The sequence below is a fragment of the Balaenoptera acutorostrata genome, chromosome 10 (genome assembly GCF_949987535.1).
Source record: "Balaenoptera acutorostrata chromosome 10, mBalAcu1.1, whole genome shotgun sequence".
Classification (NCBI taxonomy): Eukaryota; Metazoa; Chordata; class Mammalia; order Artiodactyla; family Balaenopteridae; genus Balaenoptera; species Balaenoptera acutorostrata.
Window position 1 is genome coordinate 73,936,428 of NC_080073.1, and position 27,007 is coordinate 73,963,434.

Consider the following 27,007-nt stretch of genomic DNA (forward strand, 5'->3'; position numbering starts at 1 on the left):
CGCGATGAAGAGTGGCTCCCGTTTGCCACACCTGGAGAAAGCCCTCGCACAGAAATGAAGAACCAACACAGTCAAAAATAAATAAATAAATAAATAAATTTATAAAAAAAAAAAGAATGCATCATTGGGTCAGTTACCACTGTGGGGTGGTGGCACTCACTCCTTCTGGGAACTTTGGTAGATGATGAAAAGCCCATGCCTTGGGGGACCTGCTCCTGAGGGGCGGGGCGAGGGAACAGGGACACCTGTCCATCAACTCCTAACAGCCGTGGTTGAGGGCTGCTGGGGATGGAGGTGGGTCTGGAATTAAGCACCAGCACTTCCAGCTTTCCTGGGTGGCGGTGGGCATGGCACCGGGGGCCGACAGCCAGAACAGCCATCAGGCAAAGTCGCAAGGCTGGGGCTTGGAAGGGGGCTGCTGCACCCTAAAATGTGAGGTCCACGGGCATCTGGGTAGAGAGCGTGTGCTACTTTGTCAGAGGTGGGATTCGAACGCAGGCGCCAGGGCAGGAGTTCTAATCCTGAATAAAAATATTTTTAACAGTTTTGCGCTCATTCGAAAGTTGTATGTGTACCAGAACATCAAACCTGGGGCTTTACCAAGCTTCCTTTTTTATTTTTTTAAATTTATTTATGTTATTTATTTGTTTTTGGCTGTGTTCAGTCTTCGCTGCTGTGCATGGGCTTTCTCTAGTTGCGGTGAGCGGGGGCTACTCTTCGTTGCGGTGCGCGGGCTTCTCATTGCAGTGGTTTCTCTTGTTGTGGAGCATGGGTGCTGGGCGTGTGGGCTTCTGTAGTTGCAGCACGTGGGCTCAGTAGTTGTGGCACGTGGGCTCAGTAGTTGTGGCTCGCAGGCTTTAGAGCGCAGGCTCAGTAGTTGTGGCGCACGGGTTTAGTTGCTCCACGGCATGTGGGATCTTCCCGGACCAGGGCTTGAAGCCCTGTCCCCTGCATTGGCAGGTGGATTCTTAACCAGTGCACCACCAGGGAAGTCCTATCAAGCTTCCTTTTAAGATACATTATTTAATGAAAAACTGTTAATTTTGAAAATATGAAGTAGACAATAGCAGAGGAGGCACATGGATGTGGCAGTTGTGAGGACAGCATGTAAATGACAGACAGTTGGGAATTCATGGAAGAGGAATAAAAGGGCAGAGTTTTGGGAATTCCCTGGCGGTCCAGTGGTTAGGACTCCATGCTTCCACTGCAGGGGGCATGCGTTTGATCCCTGGTCAGGGACTAAGATCCCGCATGCCTCGTGATGTCGCCAAAAAAACCCCAAAAGGCAGAGTTTTGAATCTGAAGACCTCAGTTTAAGTCCCAGGACCCGGCTCTGTACCAGCTATAAACACAGAACCAAGCAAGTACCTCAACTCTGGGAGCCTGTTTCCCCATCTATAAAAGAGGATAGGGCTTCCCTGGTGGCGCAGTAGTTGAGAATCTGCCTGCCAATGCAGGGGACACGGGTTCGAGCCCTGGTCTGGGAGGATCCCACATGCCGCGGAGCAACTAGGCCCGTGAGCCACAACTACTGAGCCTGCGCGTCTGGAGCGTGTGCTCCACAACAAGAGAGGCCGCGATAGTGAGAGGCCCGCGCACCGCGATGAAGAGTGGCCCCCGCTCGCCGCAACTAGAGAAAGCCCTCACACAGAAACGAAGACCCAACACAGGCATAAATAAATAAATAAATAAATAAATAAATAAATTTAAAAAATAAAAAAAAGTACAAGGAATGGTGGTTTAAAAAAAAAAAAAAAAAAGAGGATAACAAGAGCCCAAACTGCTTAGAGAATGGTTCTGAGACCAGATGTGATAATGCACGAGTTAAAAAGCATGAAGTAAACTGTGAAGTGCTAGGCAAATCTAAGGAGTGATTCCAAGGAATACTGTGGACAACAAGTAGGGATGGGGAATCCTACTCTGCCCCTCTTTGTGCCACCCCCAAAGTCCCCACTATCACCACCCCAACTTCGGCCTTGCAAACAGAACCCAGATTTTGTTGTGGTATCAGATGGCTGTTTCAGGGGAGGCCCGACACTCCCCTGTCTCAGAGGTTGAACTTAAATTCGTCCAAACCAAATCATGATAATTCCACAGCTGGTTTAGGAATGGGCAGTTGTCATAGTCTAGCCATAAGGTGTGAAGTAAGTCTACTAAGGGGGCTTCACTAAGTGGTGTGCAAGAGAAAAATAGATTCATTTCTGCCTCAGGTGAGAATGGAGTAAGATGTGCTAATATTTATTGGATGCTTACTATGTGCACTATTCTAAGAGTTAAAAAAACTAATTCATTTAATCCATATAACATTAAACTTCTGAGGTAAAGCACTACTGTCATTCCATCTGACAGAGAGGTTAAGCAATTCACCTAACGTCAGATAGCTATGGGATCTGAAACCAGGTTTGGCTACAGAACCCACACTCTTAACCATGTTGCTGTGATGCCCAGAGTAGCTGCACCCATCTTGCAATAATGAGAGAAGGACCTGACACCTGAGAATGACAGCTGAAAGATCAGAACAAATTTCCCTCCCTGATGTTGTTGAGTGGCTGAATTAACCAATCTTGGAACCACCTACCTCTGGGCTTTTGGTGATGTGTGAGATAGTACATTTTCCTTATTGTTTAAGCTACTTTCACTCCCCAAATAAAAGTTCCTTTCTCTACTATCACCCACGTGATAGGACAGCTTTCAATAGCAAACAGGCAAAGAACTCCACCAGACATTCAAGAAAACAGTAATTTCAATCTTATACAAACTCTTGCAGAGAATGTAAGAAGAGGGTTCACATCTCAACTCATTTTTAGTGTAACTTTGATTCCAAAACCCAACGAGTACAAAATGAGAAAAGAAAATTACACTTATGAACATGAATGTAAAATCCTAAGCAAGATATTAGCAAACTGACTCCAGCAATATATAAAAAGGGCAATATGTTATTGACTTTATACCAAAAATGCATGGTAGGGGCTTCCCTGGTGGTGCAGTGGTTGAGAATCCCCCTGCCAATGCAGGGGACATGGGTTCGTGCCCTGGTCTGGGAATATCCCACATGCCGCGGAGCAACTAAGCCCATGTGCCACAACTACTGAGCCTGCACTCTAGAGCCCGCAAGCCACAACTACTGAGCCCGTGAGCTGCAGCTACTGAAGCCTGCGCACCTAGAGCCCGTGCTCCACAACAAGAGAAGCCACCGCGATGAGAAGCCTGCGCACCTCAACGAAGAGTATCCCCCACTCGCCGCAACTAGAGAAAGCCCTTGTGCAGCAACGAAGACCCAACACAGCCAAAATAAATAAATAAGGTAAATGAAGAAATAGAAAAAAAATTTTTTTTTAATGCACGGTAGTTTATTTTGAAAACATTGATATAATTCATCACACTAAAAGATTAAAGGAGAAAAAAATCATATGATCACATCAACAGAAGCCAAAAAAGTTTTTGATAAAATTCAACATCCAGGGCTTCCCTGGTGGCGCAGTGGTTGAGAATCTGCCTGCCAATGCAGGGCACATGGGTTCGAGCCCTGGTCTGGGAAGATCCCACATGCCGCGGAGCAACTAAGCCCGTGTACCACAACTACTGAGCCTGCACGACTGGAGCCTGTGCTCCGCAACAAGAGAGGCCGCGATAGTGAGAGACCCGCGCACCGCGATGAAGAGAGTGGCCCCTGCTTGCCACAACTAGAGAAAGCCCTCGCACAGAAACGAAGACCCAACACAGCCAATAAATAAATAAATAATAAAAGTGTTAAAAAAAAAATTCAACATCCATTTACAGTATGAAAAATCTCTTGTCAAAGAAGGGATAGATGGAAACTTTCTTAGTCTGATAGGGCATCTAATAAAATCCTACAGTAAACATCTTATTTAGTAGTGATACACTGAAAATAAACCAGGCAAAGTGCCAAGCATGCCAGGCCACTGGACAGAGCTTTGAGGGCCTTAGCAAAGGCAGGGAAAGACTAAGGGTTACTGCTTCCTCCTCCATGGCCATCCTAACCAGTCCTTTGTTCTCAAGGTCACCTGTGCCCAATGTTCTCAAGGCAGACCATCATTTCCCACCCCTCTCTTAACTTGTACATTTTTTAATGAATAGCATCATCTTTCTTCAGAGTCCTCAGATTTTAAGCCATCTTGGATTTCTTCCTTTCTTGGGTTTCCTATATCCAATTAGTTACCTGGCCCAACAAAACCATTCTCTGACGCTCACTTAGATCCCACTCTTCCTATTCCTCCAGTAGGCTTTTAGCAAATTTCTCAAAATTTTCCACCAAAGTAAACCCCTTTGATAGCAGAGAGAATTCATCTCTCTGAGGAATCTGGTTGCATAATTTAAAATTGCCTTCTGCAAACCTGAAAGTCTAATATTCTGCCTTAAAAATATATATACATTTGGCATGTGGTCCATAATACAGTCATAACTGTTATATTATAAAAAGAATGGTTTAAATTACTTATGGTTAGGAAAATGAAACTCCATGGAACCCATGTGTATCATAAGACTAACCGAAGGAGTCTCAAACCCTCTTTTGAAAGGCTGGGCCTACATTACTATTGCAGAAGCCTCCCTGACAGGCCCTAGGTCTTCACCCTGCTTCCAGATAGATCCAGGATCCGTGGCCCAGAGCCATCAGATTAATCTCTCACAGACATGCCTTTCATCTCCAGTCCAAGGACCTGCTTATCAGGTCAAATTTAAAAATCAACCAGCCTGGCTTTTAAAGTTCTCCTTCAAGAGGGCCAAGGCATCCCATCCCATTTTATCTTAGCTGGAGCACTCCAGCCCACCTCAGGACCTTATCACCCACCACTGGCATCCTTTCTCCAAATCTAGCTCCTTCCTTCAAGGCCTAGCTCCTGGCCCACCAATTTCAGGAAACTTGCAGGGTTGTAAGATTGAAAGATTCAGGGAAATTTTGAGACAAAAGGATTTTTGATGCCCAGAGAGGGGAACTGACTTGCCCAAGGGCACACAACCAGTTAAAGGTTGTTACAAACTGTTTTCATTGTTTCCCCAAAAGACTGGAAACTCCTGGGGGTGGGTACCACATCTTTTTATTCCCCAAATTTGTTAACCTCCTGTAGGATAAAGACATGGCTGTGGTTCTAGACTCCCTGCTCAGGCAACTCCCCTGCTTGGAAGGCCTTTCCTCCACCTCTGTTCAGTCATTCACACCTGCAAAATCCAGTTTAAGATCCCTCTAATTGTAGGTTATTTACTTTTTCCTTTTTAAATTGTCATTAGTGTTGTTAAAACACTGAGCAAAAAAATACATTTTTAGAAAAGATCCATATTTCCCCCAAACTCACAAATCCAAGCCAGGTGACTTTTTCTTTTCTTTTTTTTTTTAACATTCCCTCCAAGAGTGTTTGTATCATTTATTCTCTCATTCATTCATTTATTCCACAGATCTTCACTGACACGCTATCAAATGCCAAGATCCTCCTGGGGCCATGAATACAAGGACAAATAAGACAGTTCTTTTCTCTTAAAGAAAATACAGCCGCCTGGGGGAAACAAAATGTACTTTGCTTTCCTTTTTTCTTTTTCTTTTTTTTTTTTGCTTTCCTTCTTAATAATTTACCTTTGCTTGATTCTTCAATTGACTCAAGTATGTGGGTTTTGGGGCTTTGACTCATCCTGTGGCCAGAAAGTTCCCTGAAATCAGGAATTGAATCTTCTAATCTTTTTGTATCTAAGTAGAATATGTTCCAGTTAGTACTGGTTGTCCTGATATAATTATTAATGGTGAACCCTTTCACTCTCCAAAGTGCTCAGTTTGGAATAACAAGTGTTGGTGAGGATGTGGAGAAATTGGAGCCCTCCTACACTGCTGATGGGAATGTAAAATGGTGCGGCCACTTTGGAAAACAATTTGGCAGTTCCTCCAAATGTTAAACAGAGGGACTTCCCCGATGGCGCAGTGGTTAAGAATCCACCTGCCAATGCAGGGGATACGGGTTCGATCCCTGGTCCGAGAAGATCCCACGTGCTGCGGAGCAACGAAGCCCGTGAGCCACAACTACTGAGCCTGTCTGCCACAACTACTGAAGCCCGCACGCTTAGAGCCCTTGCTCCGCAACAAGAGAAGCCACTGCAGTGAGAAGCCCGCGCACCGCAAAGAGGAGTAGCCCCAGCTCGCCGCAACTGAAGAAAGCCCACGCGCAGCAATGAAGGCCCAATGCAGCCAAAAATAAATAAATAAATTTAAAAAAGCATTCCAGATTGGATTAGTAAATTATATGATCACCTTTTACGTAGGGTGGCCTTAGCATGAATGATTGAGAGCGTAGGGGCTTTTGAGTTAGACCTGGGCTGAATCCTACCTCTGCCACTGACTTCTTATGTGACCTGGGAGAAATTATCTGATTCCTCGTCTGCAAAATAGGGTAGTAATATCTGCCTCAGAGGCCTGTTGTAATATAAGTAAGCTTATGAGTGAAAAGTGCTGGGAGCCCCCCAGTCCCATATTCAAAGTACTCAACTTTTAGTAGATATTTACACTGGAAAAGTCTGATCCAGAACAGATGGATGGACCAATGGATGGAGCAAGCCTGAAGCAACTCAAGATTCAGGGAGCAGGTTATACCCACTCCACAAAACGCTATGTTCTCCTTAAAAAGGTACTCAAGGAGAAGCAGCAGACCAAGTTCCCCGCTGTCATCCATTCTGCTTGGTCATTCAGCACCCACATCCGGTGCCCTACAGGGTGCAAAGCCCTAGGCTGAGCTTCCCGGAGAATAACGGGGAGAGATCAGGATACCCACTTTCAGGAGTTTCCCCTCAACAGCAGGAGGCTGGGCGTAAGCAGAGGAAGAAGGCAGCCGGCACAAAGGCCATGTAAACAAGTCCAGGCTGACCGGAAGCACCACTGGTCTGAGTGCCTCTGAGCAGATAACCCAGACTAGGTCAACCGTGTGCTCTCCCTGAGATGTGCCCTCCATCACCTACCATCGGATGCTGAGGTGTGTCAAACAGTCCCAGTGATGCCTTAATCAAAACCCTCATCCACAGCTCCCCTAGCTCCTCCATCCTCCATCTGCCTCTAGAACTACAAAAACATCTTCCAGGGCTTAAGCCCAGGCCCTGGTTTTCTCCTCTCACGTACACCTCTGAGACCTCACTCTATTCCTTGAGCCTCAGCTTTCATGTTTCTCCAGCTCTAACCTTCATCCCGAACTCCCAGCCCACACCCCCACCTGGATGTCACACAGACACCTCGAACACAAGATGCTCAAAACCTATCTCTCCTTTTTTTTGCACTCTGTGTTGGCTAACCATGATCCACTGGGTCACCCAAGACGAAAACGTGGACATTAGTCTTTCTCAGCTCCTCTGGCTCCGAGTTTCCACAACAACCTATAAGCAGATCCTGTCACCTCTACTTCCAAAATGTCTCTGGAATCTGGCCCTTCCATTCAAGGCTCCGGTGCTCCCAGCTAAGCCTAGCACTGCTGCAATACTCTCTTCCCATGGTCTCTCTACCTCCATTCACCCTCTCCAGCCTGTGTTCCCCAGGATTGCCCAACCACTCTTTCAAAACTTCAGGAATGCACACGTGCTCCCTTTGCTTCTTTAAACCTTAAAATTTCTATGTCTACAGGGCAAAATCCAGACCACTTATCTGAAACGGACATGCAAACTCGGCCATTAAAAAAAAAGGCTGCCATGATCTACCCTAAATTCTCCCTCCAGCTTTATCTCCCCTCCAATACCCCACCCCTTCCGACCTATACTCCAGGGCCACTGAGTGTCCCACACAGATCTCCTGCTCAGCTCACACACTCACTGCTTTCTGCCTAAACCCCACACCCCCACCGCTCTTGAAATGCTCCACGTCCTTCAAGGCCAGCTCATATATCACCTCTGCTGAGACGCTCGCCTCAGTTTCTCTGCTGAAGTCTGAAGGGAGCTGTGGGGTGAGATACAGGGTCCACAGAGGCCACTCTGACTACTGACCAGCCAGGAGAAGTGTGCCTTTGCGAAGTCATCGTAATTCGGGGTCGGGTCCTCAGCTTTGCAGGAGAAAGTGTGTTTCTTGAGGCTGCCTGTGGAGTAGACACAATCTAATTGTCTCCAATAAAGGCCATGGAAAGAAACGGAGAGACAAAACAGAAAAACAGAGCCACAGGTGAACCTCAATACCAGCTGATCTGCCCATGCTGTCATTGACACGGGAAGTCAAAGTCCAACCAGAGTGTGGCACGGTGAACAGAGCAGCCTGTCCTCAGCCAAGGCACCCACTGTTCCCACAAAAGACCGTGTAGGGACTTCCCTGGTGGCGCAGTGGTTAAGACTCCGTGCTCCCAATGCAGGGGGCCTGGGTTCGATCCCTGGTCAGGGAACTAGATCCCACATGCATGCTGCAACTAAGAATTTGCATGCCACAACTAAGACCTGGCACAAATAAATAAATAAATAAATAAATAAAAAGACCGTGTAGAGCAATGGTCGACATTGTGAGTCAAGAGTTACAGAACTGGGGTTTGAAACCCAGCGTGGCCACTTACTCTGTGACTTTGGATGACGTAACCTCGACTCTTGCTTTCCTCATCTGTCAAATGGGGCTAGTGATCCCCTTTGTCCTGGCTATTCCATCTGCCTGGACCACTCTTCCCCTAGATTCCCACACAGCACACTTTCCCCTTCTCTCATGCCTCTGCTCACTGTTCACCTTCTCCGAGAGGCTTTCCTGACCTTTTTAGATAAAATGGGAGCCACTTCCCCTACCTCTAGAATTCCCATCCTCCTAACCCTGCCACATCCCCAGTGCCTGGACCGGGGCTTGAGGGAAGTGTTCAACAAATACAGCAGAATGGATGAATGAAGCAAATGGACCCCACAGAGGTGTGAGGCTGTAAATTGTACAGAACTGTGCATGGCCCACCCCATGCAATGTTACGTTTTATTAGGAGAGCATCCTACTGAGAGCCTGCCACATACCAGGCACCCAGAGATGCCCAAGGGGAGCTGGGGGCTCAGAGTCCTGTTGGAAAAACAGATGGAAACCTCGGGAGAAGGGCACCTGCTCCAGGCTGTATGTGTGTATGTGTGTGCATGTGTGTGTATGTGGTTTTTCTCCTAGTGAAGACTTAGTGATACTAGGTGAGGTGTGAGGACCAGGAATATTTGGTGTGTGGTTCAGCACCGCCAGCAGGTAGGGCCCAAGACAGGATGGTGGCAAGAACGGAGGCCAGACAAAAGGCAGTGCAGATCATGAAGGACTTTTTTATGGCTGCAGCAGAATCTGAGTTGTGCCCCAAAGGCAATGGAGAGCTATTAAAGGGTTTTCATCTGCACCAGAACCTGAGTACATAAGCATTTGGAGTTTCAGGAAGAGTAAACTAAGTGAGCAGTTAAGAGGTTCTTGTAATAACTTAGTGAGAAATTCCAAGGGCAGCTTATGATAATAGAAGAAATGCAGGAGACAGAATCACTGGAACTCGGTGGCTATTTGGATGGTGGTGGGGAGAATAGTCCAGGCTGACTCTTGGGAGTCTGGCTTCGGCAATTTGAAGGAAGGTGTTTCTATTTCCTAGGATTAGGAATCTAAGTGGAAGAACAGATTTAGGGGAAAAGATTATTTCACAGGTTGTTGTTGAAGTGTCCACATTCAAGTGAAGTCCCACACCGGCTGGACATAATAAATAGGTGTCATTTATAGAGTTCTTACTGTGCGCTTGGAATGCCGAGTCTATTTTCATTCTCACAACAATCATTTAAGGTAGGCATTACTATCCCATTTCACAGGTAAAGAGACTGAGACTAAAAAAATAACTTTTAAGGTCCACAGCCAACATGGGCCCAGCTGGAGCGTGAACTCTGGCCCTGGCCGCAGACACCCTCCCCTCTCTACGACCTTGACCTTGATGCCTTGAGCCTGGACGTCAGGGGTATGCATGCACCTCGAAGTCCTCAGCACAGGCAACCCAGCCCCGGACTGGATACTGCCACCTAGGAAATGTGGGAGAGCAGAATACAGAGATCACCCACATTCAAGGGGTAAGTGGAGAAAGAGGAGACTCAGAAGGAAACAACAGCCAGAGAGGTGGGGAGAGAAGGGAGAAAGCTGAAGCAAAGAGCTGATGCCAGATCACAATGCTGCCAGAGGTCAGCAGGGCCAGGACCCCTCTCTCAGCCCAAGCACCCCCCAGCCCCACTGATGCATTCTTTCTTCAGATACGTTAACAGAGGCCAAGGGTTAAGGTCGAGCCCTCCTTGGCTCTAGAAGCCTCTGTGTCTCTTTAGATCAGTTTGCCTATTTTTGCTCTGACCCATTATGTATCGATTTTATAGTTTACCTCAGAGCAGAGGATCTTAATTTCAATTTCTGGGAAGTTTCTTCCAGGCTGACCTCCTGCAGTGTGGAATGTAACAAAAATATTATCTATTAGGCCTGTAGACTCAGATCTAGATTAAAATACAGGCTCTGCTGTGTGACCTTGAGCCTCAGTGTTCTCACCTATAAAATGGGGATCATATAAGCTGCTTGTAGGGGTGGTTCTGAGGGAGAGAAATGCACCTCCAATGTCCAGTTTATGGTATGTGTTGTAATTATTACGTTGTCTCCATTTACTGCTTGGTTTCATTCCTGATCACCTGGTGAGCTGGTGAAGAATCCTTTTTTTTTTAGCCGCGCCACGTGGCTTGCGGGATCTCAGTTCCCCAACCAGGGATTGAACCCGGGCCATGTCAGTGAAAGCCTGGAATCCTGACCACTAGGCCCACTAGGCTACCAGGGAACCGCCGAGCTTATGAAGAATTCTGATGCCCCTACTCCACTCCCAGACCGGGAGACCAGAATCACTAGGCCTGGGGCCCAGGTTCTGTATGTTTATCCCCAGGTGGTTATGAAACACATCCAGGGCTGAGCCACAAGTCCCGCTCCAGCAAGGAATTACTCTCTCCTTCCTATATATCTTCATGCTGAATTTCTCAGTCTATCCGTAAACTACCTCTTAGAAGGAAGGTCTATCTCTCCTAGGATCGTACATTCTCAGAGGGCCACCCCCTCCCAGGATGAATGTGGTTATTCCCAAACCAACAATCTATTTAGTCATGCCTCCTATCCATTTACAAGAATTTCATTGTCAAAGGGCAACCGGGAGCTTTCTACTTTATTCATATATTCCCTCATTTGCAGTTGACCCTTTAAGCTCTCTACAACATGGATAATTGAGAATTCACACACATTCTGAGGTTGGAACAAATGGAAAGAGAAGAAGTTTAGCACAAGTTCATCCAAGTCTCCTCCAGGTATGAATATCTGCTTCATAATTAATGATAACAAGAACAACAGAAACAGTTATATATACTGTGTGTCAGGCACGGTTCTAAATGTGTTACATAAATTAATTATTTTAATCCTCAAATTTATTGTTATCCCCGCTTTACAGAAGAGGAAACTGAGAGGTCCAGGATCTGGATTTAATGATTTAAGGACAAGCTAAGGAGACATGGACTGGGCAAGCCCCCGGCGGCCTCAAACCAGAGACCACTGAAGAAGAAAAACTGACCTTGTCCCCAGGCCTGGGGAGGATGCAGGAGGAGGAGGGCTGAGTCCCAGGAAACCAGACTGGGGGTCACAGCTGACCACAGGCCAAAGGCTTCCTGGATTCCCTAGCAGAGGAATGAGAGACATGAAAGGGAAATTCCTCCAGAAAAAGACAGCATTTTTGAGGGTTTTTTGCCCTCATCTCTGATTTCAGACCCATGGTTTCTTTGCTGAGTCATGGAGGACATTTTGAAAGGGGTGGGGCGGTGGTGGAGTATCAAGTCCCCGTTCCCAAGGCCGGACTCGCTGGGGGCCTCCTGGGCAGCCCAGCTCCCTGCCCCTGGAAGGCTGACACCACCCAGCACCTGTTCTAAAAATAGTTCACCAGGAGGAAGTATATTCTACACTCTTCTTCCTCATCTTCCCCTGAGTCTCTTCAGTGAATAAATTAAAACACGAATGAATGCTTGAATGAATAATCAAGTCAATAAATGATGGGACAAACATTTACTAATCCCCTACTGAAGGCTTTGCAATCAGATACCCCTGGGATTCCAGCTCTGCCACTCATGACACTAGGCAGGCAACGGAGCCTCAGTTTCTTCACGTGTAAAATGGGGGTATTTGTTTCAGTCTACAAGCTTGAGGGGAGGGCCAAGGGAGGTAAGAGAGGCAAAACTCTTGGCACCCGGTGGCATTCCATAAATGGTACCTCCTGTGTGCCAGGCACCGAGAGGGGTTGGAAATCAAAGTGGAATACACCTGGTCCTTTAGTTCACAGCCCAGTGGGAGGGGAAATAGAGATACAATGAATCAACACAATGGATGAGTGCTAGAAGACAGGCCAGGTCCCAAGGCAAAGGACACAGAGGGGAAAAAGACCAGCTTCCAAGTTGGGATGGGGCACATCTGGAAGTTTCTGCTAAAGTCTCTGGTCCAGGGCTTCTCAGACAATCACCTGCACAGAACCACCCGGGACTTTGTGAAAATGCAGACTACGATTCAGCAGTTCTGGGTGGGGCCTGAGATTCTGCATTTCTAACCAGCTCCCCCAGCAATTCTGAACCAGGGATCACACTCTGAGTCCACAGCAAGGCAGCTGTCAGCTGTCCTCACACTCACAAATTTCTCTATTACTCTTTGTATCCATTTTAGGACACTTGCTCAAAGTGATTTGCAGAAACTGGTAACTGGGCAGCTACCTGAGCCCCTCCCCAGATCCCAGAATCAAAGCCTCAGATACACCCTGGTGACTCTGTTGCCCACTAAGGTTCATGTCCTTGAAGGTGGTTATTTATTTGCTTCCTCCAGCCTTCCCCTTTCTAGGCCAGATCATCCAAATGCTTCAAATATTTTCACATCCGGTATTTTGTAATGAATTCCCTTTAAAAGGTCATAGATTTAGGAGAAAGGAGTTTAATTATGAGTCTTTTATTAATGTAAACCATCTTCATTCCATATCAAGGGGTAGGAGAGGGGAAACGATTGGAAAAGATTAGAATTTTTTGCTGATTTTGATAAAACAGTGGTTATCAACGAAGATAACATTTAGCTGACAGCAAACAGGGTAAGATGTGTCACCAATTCAAAGATTATTTTAGATAAATCACTGCACCAGAAAACATAACTTGCCCTAAAATCTTATGGCTCACATATGGCAGGAACTTTGATGGAGTTTTCCCCAAATTTGACAACTATCCTAATATTTATATGATATCACCAGTCACTTGTGAAGCTGGAATAAACTTTTCTAAACCATTGATAATTTAAAAATCCTCCAATCAACCATGCTAGATAACACTGGGTTATCTTTTTTATTTTCTCTATGGAAACTATCATAAGAAGATACAAAGAGGATGCGGCCAAAAGAGGTAGGAAAAAAGTATTATAGAGGAGAATCAAGTAGATAACACAAATATTCTGTTATTTTTCTGGATTTTGTGACATTTGTGATATTTTTCATCTTTAACATTTTTCTAATATGTCGTGATTTCATTTCAAAATCTAAATAAATATTCACTTTTGTACCTTTTATATTTGGGATTTTGCATTGTTTTTCTTAAAGAGGGCCCCCCAAAATTGCATAAGCTTTAGACCCAACAAAATCTGAATCTACCCTGGGGCAGAGTGGAAAGCACATGGGCTTTGGTGTCAGTCCTGGGCTTAAATCACAGATATATCCCTTGCTGGCTGTGTGCTGTGTGGCCTTAGACAAGTAACTTAACTTCCCCTGAACCACAGTTTTCTCCTTTATCTAAAATGGGATGGTAATATCTATCTCACAGGCTTGTCTCAAGGATTAAACAAGATGCTGCATGTAAAGTGGCTATTATGTGGCCATCTCAATGACCTTGTGGTAAAGAGAGAATTGAGACAGTGAGAGGTTCATTTGAGGTCACACAGCTGAGGACATGTACTTTAGAAAAAAAAAATCTGGATTTCAAGTTTATATTAACAATCCTCCTTCCTCTCTATCTCCCCCACCCCTTTCAAGACAGGAAGTAAAAAGCAATCCCATGTTATTCGTGAGCCCAACTAACTCTAACCCATTCCTCTTCACCAAAGAGAGGTCACAGAGCCATTTCCCACCACCAGCACAACCCGCCTCCATGTGGGGAATATGAAACGAGCACCCGCCCTGACAGCGCCTGTGAGAAATCATGAATCAGATGAAATTAAGAAATACTTGGCCTTTTGTTGAAATCATATATTTGGTTACCAGTTTTATGTTCTCTTTTTTCCACCAACTCAGACAACCCCAAGTTTCTTCTCTTCTTTTCACAAACTTGTGCCAGTTTCTTTACAAGCATTGTCTCATTTCTTTCTCACCATGGCTCCACACAATCAGTAATTACCCCCATTTTGTGGATAAAGAAACTGAGGCTCAGAGAGGTGCAGCACCTTGCCTGGATATGAATCCCAGTCTGTCTAATGTCAGAGCCCAGGCTCCTAATCATCAGACAACATTGTCTTCCTGCCAACTGCCCCCTCCCGTATTTCTCAGGACAGTGGAATTGGAACTCAAGCATGTGCTGGAGTCAAGAGTGGACAATTACAGGACCCTTGTGCCTCCATAGCTCCCCTGAACCCCAGCATTGCCCAGCGGTGCCAAACTACTCCTACCTCCCCTCAACCTGCCTACTGACTCATCCTTTAGCTCCCAATCCTCCCTGCAGAGTAGAGCTAAGAGCTGCCTGCCTCTTGAGGAGCTATGGGGTGGGCATCAGAAGACTCTGGTTCTAATCTGGTTGGGCCATCATCTCACCCTTAGGCCAAGTTGGTGGATCTCTCTAGACCTCATTTGCCACAATTTAAAAATAAGGTAGGAAAACAGACTCCCAGGATCCTTTGCAGTTCTGACATTCTCCAAGTGAGCCCATCTGGAGTACATATACGCAGGTTATTGAACGTGTTCTTGCTGATTTTCTGAAGATTGCCCCCACCCAGAGCTAGAGTGTTCTCTGTTTATAGTGCATCATGAAGGCTGCAAGGTAGATATGGTGGTTAACACGAAGTGGCTGTGGAGTTTAGATTAGCCTTGGCTCTGAATCCTGGCTCCCCCAGGTCCTGGCTACATGGTCTTGGGCAAGTCCTTAACCTCTTGAAGCTTCCTTTTCCTCCTCTACAAAATGGTGGTCTCATAGTGATCCCCATCCCATAAAGCTGTTGTGAGGATAAAAGAGATGGGGCCTGGAAAGCACTTAGTGCCAGGCTGAGGACTCAACAAAGAAGGCCATTTACGATCATTACCATGTGTGATGTCCTCAGGCCTCCTTGTCTATTTTTTTTTGGCTGCATTGGGTCTTCGTTGCTGCGGGCGGGCTTTCTCTAGCTGCAGCGAGGGGGGGCTACTCTTCATTGTGGTGTGCAGTGGCTTCTCTTGTTAAGGAGCACAGGCTCTAGGAGCACAGGCTCTAGGCGCACGGGCTTCAGTAGTTGTGGCTCGCAGGCTCTACAGTGCAGGCTCAGTAGTTGTGGTGCACGGGCTTAGTTGCTCCGCGGCATGTGGTCTCTTCCTGGACCAGGGCTCGAACCCGTGCCCCCTGCATTGGCAGGCGGATTCTTAACCACTGTGCCACCAGGGAATCTCTCATTGTCTATTTTTGACCTGGGATATAGACACTGAAAGGGGTACCCTGGAAGGAAGACTGAGTTGGAGAGGTGCAGAAGGAGCAAGAGACATGGGATGGACAGGTGGTGTGACTCCGGATGGCTGCACCTGGCTGATCTGGGGAGGAGAAGGGCCTCACCCTCTGTCCAGCCCCACCCACGTGTGTCTGGGCAACGTCAATGAGATGTTGGGCTGGAAAATGCTGGAGAACATGAAAATATCCAAAGTGGGAATGACAGATATTTCTGAAATGCATTCCAAATTTTCTATCTCAGCAGGCAATGCCAAATCTCTGGGCTCAAGCATAGAATCTGTTCTTTCCTTCTCTCCACATTGGCACCATTCCTAATCAGAATTTCATTCTCCATTCAAGCAGTCAGCTCGAAGCCTCCAACACTTCCAGCCTCGGAGAGCTCAGCCCATCTGCTCTAAATCCTTTAAAACAAACAAATAAACTGGTAAAACAAACAACATTCCTACCATTTCTCTCTCTTCAAAAAAAAAAGTCTTGGCATTTATTTAAAATACTAAAAAATGGAAACAACCTAAATGTCCAACAATAGAGGATTCATTAAATAAATTATAACCTTACAATAAAATATTATACTATAATAGAATATTATACTATATTATATATTATGGTTGAATACCATAATATCAACCATGGATGTAGAATAGAGTGGTAGTTATCAGTGTGACCCCTGGAGGTGGACTGACCCCATGTCTGCCACGTACCAGCTGTGTGGCCTTGACAAGTCTCTCTCTGCCTTAGGTGTGCATCCGAAAAATGACAATAATAATAAAAAGAGCTCTAGACTCTGCATCCAGACTTCCTCCCTGGTTTAAATCCCAATTCTGTCACATTCTAATAGCTGTACAATCTTGGACAGGTGAATTAAGCCTTCTGTGCCTCAGTTTCTTCTACTGTAAATGAAATCTACCACGGGGATTTGGGGAGGTGCGAATTAAATGAGCTAACACATGTAAAACCCTTAGAACAGCTAATCTGATATTATCTTTCCCCACCGCCACCCTGCCTCTAACCACCCCCCCCAAGTGATTTCTAAATATAAATGCACATCCAAGTCGCTTAGAACGCGCCACCTCGAAAAGGAACACCTGAGCTACTCCAGCTGTGCCTGCATCCAGCTCAGGTGGGCGCCTTGGCAGGGGCGTCCATCATCCGTAAGAGCTGGCTGAGCAGGCGCTAACCCTCGTCCCTTCTCCTCTAACGCGAGCAGCTGGGGGTGGCTGGGGCCCACTTTGGTCCGGAAAAACAACAGCCCGAGCTCAGGGTCTGGTGAGCCACGTGATGGGGCGCACTGCCCTTGAGCTGAACTGGAAGCTCGACGGCTGTCTGCAGCCGGCTCCTGATGGAGGGTCCCAAGCGCCCTCGTTACCCTCAACAACAGCCCAACTCGGCCGGCCGGGGTCACAGGGAGGCAGCCACCTGCTGAACCACAGCACGGTTCAGTTCCCACCTTGGCTCTTCCTCTGCGTAAACCCGGGCCCTGTCATCAAGTTAACCCTGAAAAGGGGGCAGGGGGGTGGGGGCCAATCTATTTCTCTTGAGCTTAACTGTCAATTCCCCACGGTTCTGGGCTTCCAGCAGAATGACGGTAATTCATAGGGCACATTATACTTTTTCAGAGTTTACACACACATGATCCCATTTTAAAATGATCGTCATTTACGTGTGTACAATGCTTAACCATGTTAGAAAGTGCTCTCTCCTCCACTAACTGATTTCACCCTTTTTTTTTTGTCCGGCCATGCAGCTTGGCTTGGGGGATCTTAGTTCCTCCACCAGGGATCCAACCCGTACCCCCTAAAGTGGAAGCACAGAGTCTTAACCACTGGACTGCCAGGGAAGTCTTGATTTCATCTTCACAGGAACACTGGGAGCTGAACTGGAGAAACTAGAGCGGGGGAAGGGACAGGGCATTGCCTGGGGAGGTGGCTTCAGGGCCACCCGGGCAGCGTGACCTTAGCGAAGGCACCTCATGCCGGACCTACCTCCTCAGCCTCTAAAATCGGACCTGCCAACATGTTCAGAGGGGCCCCCACTCCCGGGGGGACTCCAAGTAACCAGCACCCTAAGACAGCTGCGCACCCCACACAGCCAAGTATTAACCGACAGTGCGAGACACAGCTGCTGAGTGGACAGGACAGAGGCACCCAGGGGCCTCCGGTCAGCACATTCTCTCCCCGTAGGCCCTTCCCCAGGGGGGACCAGAGGGGAATCAGAAGGGGGCTAGGCAGGTATGGGGTTGAACTAAGGGAGGGGCCACAGGGTTCCAGTGTTGGGGGCACAGCCCGAGTGGTGACTCTTTCCACAATAGGGAATAATCGCTAGGTCAGGCCCCCTCTCCACTCAGTGGCCTCTTTCCTCTTTTAAAAAGTATCCAGAAAAAAAAAAAAAAAAGTATCCAGGGCTGGGAATTCCCCGGCAGTCCAGTGGTTAGGAGTCTGTGCTTTCAGTGCTGCCCCGGGTTCGATCCCCGGTCAGGGAACTAAGATCCCACAAGCTGCACAGCATGACCAAAAAAAAAAAAAAAGTATCCAGGGCTAACGGACCTTTCTTAGAAAGTAGATGGATATGTTAGTTTCTTGGTCCAATGACAATTAGGCCTTGTTGGTCTGGAAGCCATTCTGTCTCTTTAAGGTAACTCTGCACTCCTGTGCTCCATCCATTCTCTTTTGACCCCATGTCTATCTCTCAGGGTCTGATTCTGCTTTCCAGCTCTGGATGGAGGTGAGGGAAGTAGGGAGAGATACATCTCTGAATCCGTTAGATTGTATTATTATTACTCTTATTCTGTTTTTATATATGAGGAAATGGAGGCTCTGAGAAGTTGTGAAAACAAAGCTGTCTTTTGCACGTGAAAGGTATCAGACTATCAGCTCCTTGGGGTGGAGATCCTACTGGACTGACCTGGACCACACCTCCTGGCACCACCACAGCACAGCACAGAGCCTCCCCGCCAGGAGCCTTCCTCTTCCACTTGCCAGCTCAAATGCGAGGCTGTGTGCGGCTGTTCTTTGCTCAGGGGCCACAGGGCAGCTGTCCCTAAAATAGTCTGACTCTCTGCCAGGAGGGTATATTCGAAGAACTAGATGACAGTTGTCGCGGCAGAGCTGTGTGGTTCCAATCGCATCTTTACCCAATCCCCCCATCTCAAAGCTCTCATTTGCAGAATGACTCACTGACATGAGGGGTCCAGCCTGGGCCCTGAAATGAGAGAATCTTAGGGTCAGAAGGGGAGTCAGGGGCACCTCATTGAGCCTAACCAAATTATTCACTTTCCCCACAACTCTAGTTCCCAGAAATTTACATTTCAGAGACCAATAAAATTTCCCCCAAAATTTTGGAGACCAAAAAGTAAGACTGTTGTCAAGTAAGGTTATCAGGGAAAAAACCTAGTCTATATATACCGTATTTCATAAAATAAAGAATACCTGAACACCAAACCCTTTAAGAGGGCTCAGAATAAAGGACAACACCTTTAATGGAATGAGTCTAGTTATGTAAAAAACCCAGTACATCCTCTGATGAAAACTAGTTTGCAGTCACAGGCCTGTACCCGCCCCCCTACGATCTATGCAGCACTTGTGGGAACTTCTTCAATGATATGGGAACTCACAATTTCTGAGACAGCCCAATCTATTTTCAAAAAAACTTTACTAAGATTTTTTTTAAACTGTATAATGTACAAATATATTCTTATAAAAATTATATTCTTGGGACTTCCCTGGTGGTGCAGTGGTTGAGAATCCGCCTACCAATGCAAGGGACACGGGTTCGATCCCTGGTCCGGGAAGATCCCACATGCCGCGGAGCAACTAAGCCCGTGTGCCACAGTTACTGAAGCCCACGTGCCTAGAGCCTGTGCTCTGCAACAAGAGAAGCCACCGCAATGAGAAGCCTGAACACTGCAACGAAGAGTAGCCCCCGCTCGCTGCAACTACAGAAAGCCCGCGTGCAGTAACGAAGACCCAACGCAGCCAAAAAATAAATTTAAAAAGTTTTTTAAAAAGTGTAAAAAAGAATTAGATCTAAACTATTAGGAATAATGCTTCAATAACCTTTGTCTACCCACTCCACTCCAATACATATTCTGCACCCACCTTCAGCACCAATTCCACTGAGGCCAGGTCCCTGGGAGTAACAAGAATAATAGCTAATATATTGAGTGCCTACTATGAGCTGAACACTGCTCTCTCTAAGTGGCTAATACATATTCACTCAGTTACTTCCTAGAACAACCTTATGTGGTAGGTACAATTGTTATTTCTATTTACAGATTGTAAAAAAGCACAGAGAGTAATTTGCCCAAGTAAGTGGCCAAGTTCAGATTCAAACCCCAGAAGCCTGGCCCCAGGGCCCATCCTCTTAACCACAACACTTGTTTGTGGTAAGGCTTCCGAATGTATCCAATTCAAAGGCAAAAAAATACATTTTCCACTTCCCTCCTCTTCCCATGGCCCCTGCCCCAGTTCATCCTCTCCTATCCCTACCTCCATTCTCTCCATCCAAAATACTTCTCCAATCCTGGACACGTTTAAGTTGTTAGTTTAAACTTATTCTCACTATAAAATTAGTTATGCTCAATTAAAGAAAATTGGAAAATACAAAGAAGTAGAAAGAAAAGGAAAGAAAACCAATCTATTTATAGTCTTACCAACCACTGAAACCATCTCTATTAAACATTTTGATAATGTTCCTTCCAGTTTCTTTTTTTTATACATGAGCCTTTTTTTTTCAGACATGAGATTTAAAAAAAAAAACCTTGGCTCTAATCATCCTATACCTAAAATTTTAGTGAAAATTATCTCATGGGCATTTTTCATGTTGTTAAACATAGAATTGTCAGTGTAAAGTTAAGCTCTGATCCTATCAGTTATTGCTAAAAAATTTCCAATAGTTCCCCCCATGCCTATCAAATAAGTTTCAAATTCCTTAGTTTGGCATTCAAGGCCCTCTATGATCTATTGCAGTGTGTTTTATCTCCTATTTCTTCCATACCCTGGCCCCTGCCCCAACACATATTCTTGCCTTTTGGGATCTCCATTGCTTGAACACTTCCTGCACTTTTTCATACCCCCTGGGTCTTTGCTGACACACACGTTCTAGATTTTAGAGGACACCACCCAATGTTGATTGGTCTATGCTTAAATTCAACTCTTTGTTTGTTTTGTTTTCAGCTTATAACAATACACATATATTATCTCATAGTTTCAAATGAGTCAGGAGTTTAGCTGGGCTTTCTGAGCAGGGTTTCACAAGACTGCAGCCAAGGTTTTGGCTGGGCTGCATTCTCATGTGGAGACTCCACTGGGGAAGAATTTGCTTCCAAGCTCATTCAAGTTGGCAGGATTCATGTCTTTGGTGATGCATTAGGCCCTGGCTTCTTACTGGCTGTTGGTTAAATTCAACTCTTATTTTCCTCCCAAACTTATTTCCACTCCCTACCCCAAACCCAGCCCCACATCATTTGCTCAGGACAAAACTCTTGGGAGTCATCTTTGACTTTTCTCTTTCTCACGTATCACATCTAGTCCATCAGCAACTCCAAAGGGCTTTGCCTTGGAATATCTGCTGGGAATCCTAAAACTTTTCAGTACCTGCTCCATGACATCTCAAATCCAAGCTGCCTGTATCTGTCACCCATGCTAAAGTAATAGCCTATATCTAGACCGTTCTGCTGCGCTCTGGCCACCATGCAGACTGTTTCCAATGCAGCAGCCAAACTGTCTTTTAAAAAAGTAAATTAAAGCAAACCATTTCTGGCCTTAAAAGTCACCAATGGCTTTCCATCACATTTAGAATAAAATCCAAAATGCTAGGCCCTGACTATCTCTTGGACCTCATCTATTACCACTCCCCCCATCCTTTACTCCCCTCCAGCCACACCTGCCTCCTAGTTGCACCTCAGACTCAAGAATTTTTTGGGTCTTTTGCTCAGAAAGCTCTTCCTCTGTGCTGGCTGATACGGTGGCCACAAGTTTCTATTGAGCACTTGCAATGTGGTTGGTCTAAACTGAGATGCGCTTCTGAATGTAAAATACACACCGGATCTCAAAGACTTAGTACAAAAGATGTAAAATATTACACTAATAATGTTTTATATTGGTTACATGATGAAATAATATTTTCGATGTATTAAATTAAAATGTTATTAAAATTAATGTCACCTGTTTCTTTTTATTTCTTAAATGAAGCTACTAGAATTTTTTAAATTATATATGTGGTTTGAAATGCATTTCTATTGGACAGAGCTTCCTTAAACCACTGGTTCTCTACCCTGGCTGCACACTGGAATCACCCAAGGCACTTAAAAATACTGGTGCCTGGGTTCCATCTCCAGAGATTCATGTTCAAATGGCCCGGAGTGTGGACTGGGATTCTTTTTTTAAACCTCTCCCAGGTGATTCTGATGTCCAGCCAGGACTGAGACTCAGAACGGCTCTAGATTTTCCTGTAGCTCCTCACTCAGGTCTCAACTTTAATATTACTGCCCTCCCTGACCAGCCCAATTCAAACGGCACCAACACGCCCAGGCAGGCACTCTCCATGCCCAGACTCTGCTTTCTTGTTCTTAATTCTTTCACTGTCAGACATATTACATATTCATTTGTTTAGATGCTTATGGTCTGACTGCCCCATCAGAATGTAAGCTCTCCAAGGGCAGGAAGCTTGCCTTCTCCATGCAGTATGTTCAGCACCTAGAACAATGCAGAGCAAGAGAAGGCGCTCAATCATATTTGCTGAATGAATAAATGAATGTTCAGGCCACGGACCCATAAAGCTGAGGGCGCCAACCTGCTGGAAGGAGCCACCAGCCATCAAGCTGGCCACATCTCAGCAAAGTCACCATGAATAACGGCCATGTGCTGGGCATCCCCTAGCTTTCCCCCTCCCTCCTTCCCTCTCACACTCCCTCCCCGTTAAAATATTACCTTTAGAGTATAAACTTGATATGTTTCTGGAAGACAGTTGGACAATAAGTACCAAACTTTTTTTTTTTTTTTTTTTGGTTGCACCGTGTGGCTTGTGGGATCTTACTTCCCCGACCAGGGATCGAACCCAAGGCCCTCGTCAATGAAAGCTCCGAGTCTTAACCACCAGACGGCCAGGGAATTCCCCCAGATGCTTTTAAAACACTCATATTCTTCTAGGAATTTGGTCTAAGAAAGCCAGAGAAGGATATAAATATTTACATATCCTTGGATAATCATCCCAAGATTACGCAGAATTTTTAAAGATATGGAAAAATAGTCACTATATTAAGTCAGAAAAAAATTGAGTAAAGAAAGAATGTTAAGATGGTTAAAAAACAAAAACGAATAAACAAACTTGGCTAGAGAAGATGATTCTGACTATACTAAAGTATCAATGCATGATTGGCGGGGGGAACTGACATGTTCTATCTCTTGATCTGGTGCATTGTGCTTGTCACATGACATCTGTGATTTGTGCTCCTGTTTTATGCCCAGAGAGGTATATTCTAAAACATTACTATTGGGACTTCCCAGGTGGCACAGTGGTTAAGAATCCGCCTGCCGATGCAGGGGACTCGGGTTCAATCCCCGGTCCGGGAAGATCCCACATGCCGTGGAGCAGAGCAACTAAGCCCGTGCGCCACAACTACTAAGCCCTTGCGCCTAGAGCCCATGCTCTGCAACAAGAGAAGCCACCGCAATGAGAACCCTGCGCACCGAAAGGAAGAGTAGCCCCTGCTCGCCGCAACTAGAGAAAGCCCACGCGCAGCAACAAAGACCCAAAACGCAGCCAAAAATAAATAAAATTAAAACATTACTATTGGTCATCCTACATGGCGGAACTATGGGTGATCTAAATTTTTTCTTTTAAAAATGTTCTTTATTGTCTATAGTAACATGCTCTATTTCTGTACTTAAAAAAAGTGAAAAAAAAATTAAACCTCACTCCTATTAGAAATGATCACGCCTTATTACAGGTCTTTTAGAAAGCAATTTATCAATAGGTATCAAGGCCTTTCAAAATATTCAAACCGGGCATAGAAAATGTTTGGAAAAATCCACAGCGAACAATTAATAGTGATCACTTCTGTGGAGTCTGTCTGGTGAAGGGGGTTGTTGGGAAACTTTTACTTCTTTATTTGGTATATTTCTATCCAGTTTATTTAACAATGAGCATGTACTACTTCCAGAATCTCACACACACACACACACACACACACACACACACACACACACATATCAAACCCATGACCAGGAATCCTACCTTTAGAAATATATCCTTAAAAAAATTACTAAAGGACAATCTAAATAGGCCTATGTATATTAAAGAAACCGAATCAATAATTAGTAACCTTCCAAAACAGAACACACCAAGCCCAGATGGGTGTTAATTTCTTCTTTCTACCATTTAAAGAAGAAATTAAATTCTCTATAATCTCTTTCAGAAGATAGATACAGAAGGAGTATGTCCTAAATTATTCTATGAGGTCAGTATTACCCTAATACCAAAACCAGACAAAAACATTATAAGAAAAGAAAACCACAGCCCAACTCTCTCATGAAGATATATACAAAAATCCTCAACAAAATATTAGCAAATTGAATCCAATAATACAGAATTATACAAAAATTATACACCACGACCAAGTGAGATTTATCACAGGTATGCAAGGCTGGTTCAACATTCAAAAATCAATTAATAAAAAAAAAAAAAAAAATCAATTAATATAATCCATCACATCAACAGGCTAAAGAAGAAAAATCACATAATGACATCAATAGATGCAGAAAAAGCACTTGACAAAATCCAAAACCCATTCATGATTTTTAAAAATCTCTCAGTAAACTAGGGATAGAGGGGAACTTGATAAAGAACATCTACCAAAAACCTACAGCTAACATCATATTTAATGGTGAGAAGCTTGAAGTTTTCCCCCTAACATCAGGAACAAGGCAAGGATGTCCCCTCTCACCACTGTTTTCAACATTGTACTGGAAGTCCTAGCTAATGAAACAAAACAAGAAAATAAAATAAAAGGTATACAGATTGAGAAAGAGGAAATACAACTATATTTGTTCACAGATGACATAATTGTCTATATAGAAAATCGGAACGAATCAACAACAACAACAAAAACCTCTGGAACTAATAAGTGATTATAGCAAGGCTGCAAGATACAAGGTTAATATACCAAAGCCAACTCCTTTCCCATAAACTAGCAATGAACAAATGGAATTTGAAATTACCATTTACATTAGCACCCCCCAAAAAACAAAATATTTATTTATTTTGTTAGATGTATACCTAAGTACAAATCTAAATGAGGAAAACTACAAAACTCTGATGAAAGATATCAAAGAAGAACTAAATAGCCAGAGAGATATTCCACGTTTATGGACAGGAATACTCAAGATTATCAAGATGTCCGTTCTTCCCAACTTGATCTAAAGATTCAACACAATTCCAATAAAAATCCCAGCAACTTATTTTGTGGATATTGACAAACTGCTTCTAAAGTTTATATGAAGACACAAAAGACCCCAAATAGTCAATTCAATATTAAGGAGAAGAACAAAGTCAGAGGACTGACACTACCCAACTTCAAGACACTGTCGTATTCACAAAAGAATAGACAAATAGGTCAATGGAACAGAATAGAGAGCCCAGAAATAGACTCAACATAAATATAATCAACTGATTTGTGACAAAAAAGGAAAGGCAGTGCAATGGAGCAAAGATATTCTTTTCAATAAATGGTGCTGGTACAAATGGACATCCATATGCAAATCAATCAATCTAGACATAGACCTACACCCTTCACAAAAATTAACTCAAAATGGATCATAGACCTAAATGTAAAACACAAAACTATAAAACTCCTAGAAGAGAATATAGGAGAGGGACTTCCCTGGTGGCGTGGTGGTTAAGAATCCGCCTGCCAATGCAGGTGACACGGGTTTGAGCCCTGGTCCGGGAAGATCCCACATGCCGCAGAGCAACTAAGCCTGTGCGCCACAACTACTGAGCCTGAGCCTGCACTCTAGAGCCCACAAGCCACAACTACTGAGCCCGTGTGCTGCAACTACTGAAGCCCGCGAGCCTAGAGCCCATGCTCCGCAACAAGAGAAACCCCCACTTGCCGCAACTAGAGAAAGCCTACACACAGCAACAAAGACCCAATGCAGCCAAAAATAAAATTAATTAATTAATTAAAAAAAATAAAAAGAGGGACTTCCCTGGTGGTTAAGAATCTGCCTGCCAATGCAGGGGACATGGGTTCGATTCCTGGTCTGAGAAGATCCCACATGCCGCGGACCAACTAAGCCGGTGTGCCACAACTACTGAGCCTCTGCTCTAGATCCCACGTGCCACAACTCTGAGCCCACATGCCTAGAGACCGTGCTCCACAACAAGAGAAGCCACGGCAAATGAGAAGCCTGCGCACCACAATGAAGAGTAGTCCCCGCTCGCCACAACTAGAGAATGCCCGTGTGCAGCAATGAAGACCCAATGCAGCCAAAAATAAATAAATAAATTTATTTTTAAAAATAAAAAAAAAGAGAGAGAGAATACAGGAGAAAACCTAAATGATCTTGGGTATGGTGATGGCTTTGCAGATACAACACCAAAAACACGATCCATGAAAGAAATGATTGATAAGCTAGACTTCTTTAAAATTAAAACTTCTGCTCCGTGAAAGACAATATGAAGAGAATGAGAAGACAATCTACAGACTGAGGTAAAATATTTGCAAAAGATACATCTGATAAAGGACTGTTATCCAAAGTATACAAAGAACTCTTAAAACTCAACAATATGAAAGTTAACAATTTGATTAAAAAGTGGGCAAAAGTCCTGAACAGATACCTTACCATGAGAAGACATACAGACAGCATATAAATATATGAAAAGATGCTCAACATCATATGTCCTTAGGGAATGCAAATTAAAACAAAAATGAGATACCACTTGTATACAAAAAACCTCACAGTCCTCCTCCTGTATGTCTTTCTCCTTTACTCTCACACTATTACCACACCACAACACTTCTGACATGAGATGTGTGTGTTTTTTCCCCTAACCCAAGCAATTCTCTGACACCAGCTGGGTGTCCTACAATTCAACTCAACTCTGACACCATCTACCTGGAGGTAGCGTCAGATCCCACAGATTAAGGGCTCAGTCTCACGAGACTGCCCCACACTTAAATGCCAGTTGCAAGTAGTAGGTCTCCAGGTTACCCACAACTTCTGTCCAACGTGGCTACAAATCAGAGGTTCCCATGACCTCCTCCCTCCTTGGATTCAATTCATTCATTAGAGCACCTCACAGAACCCAGGGAAACATTTACTTAAGTTTACCAGTTTATTAAAGGATATGATAAAGGATAACAAAT

General features: G+C 44.8%; 1 protein-coding gene across 2 annotated transcripts in view; it reads right to left on the reverse strand.

Annotated features, from left to right (window-relative positions):
* CCND3 (cyclin D3) overlaps nt 1-27,007 on the reverse strand; it is an 81,653-nt gene that overhangs the window by 16,421 nt on the left and 38,225 nt on the right. The window contains exon 1 of one of the 2 annotated variants that reach the window (XM_057554826.1): nt 7,963-7,984. The exons of the other annotated variant lie outside the window; for it this stretch is intronic. The gene's annotated coding sequence lies outside the window, so the exon portion shown is untranslated. Of the gene's footprint in view, nt 1-7,962; nt 7,985-27,007 lie in introns of those variants that run through there. 2 annotated transcript variants of the gene reach the window in all.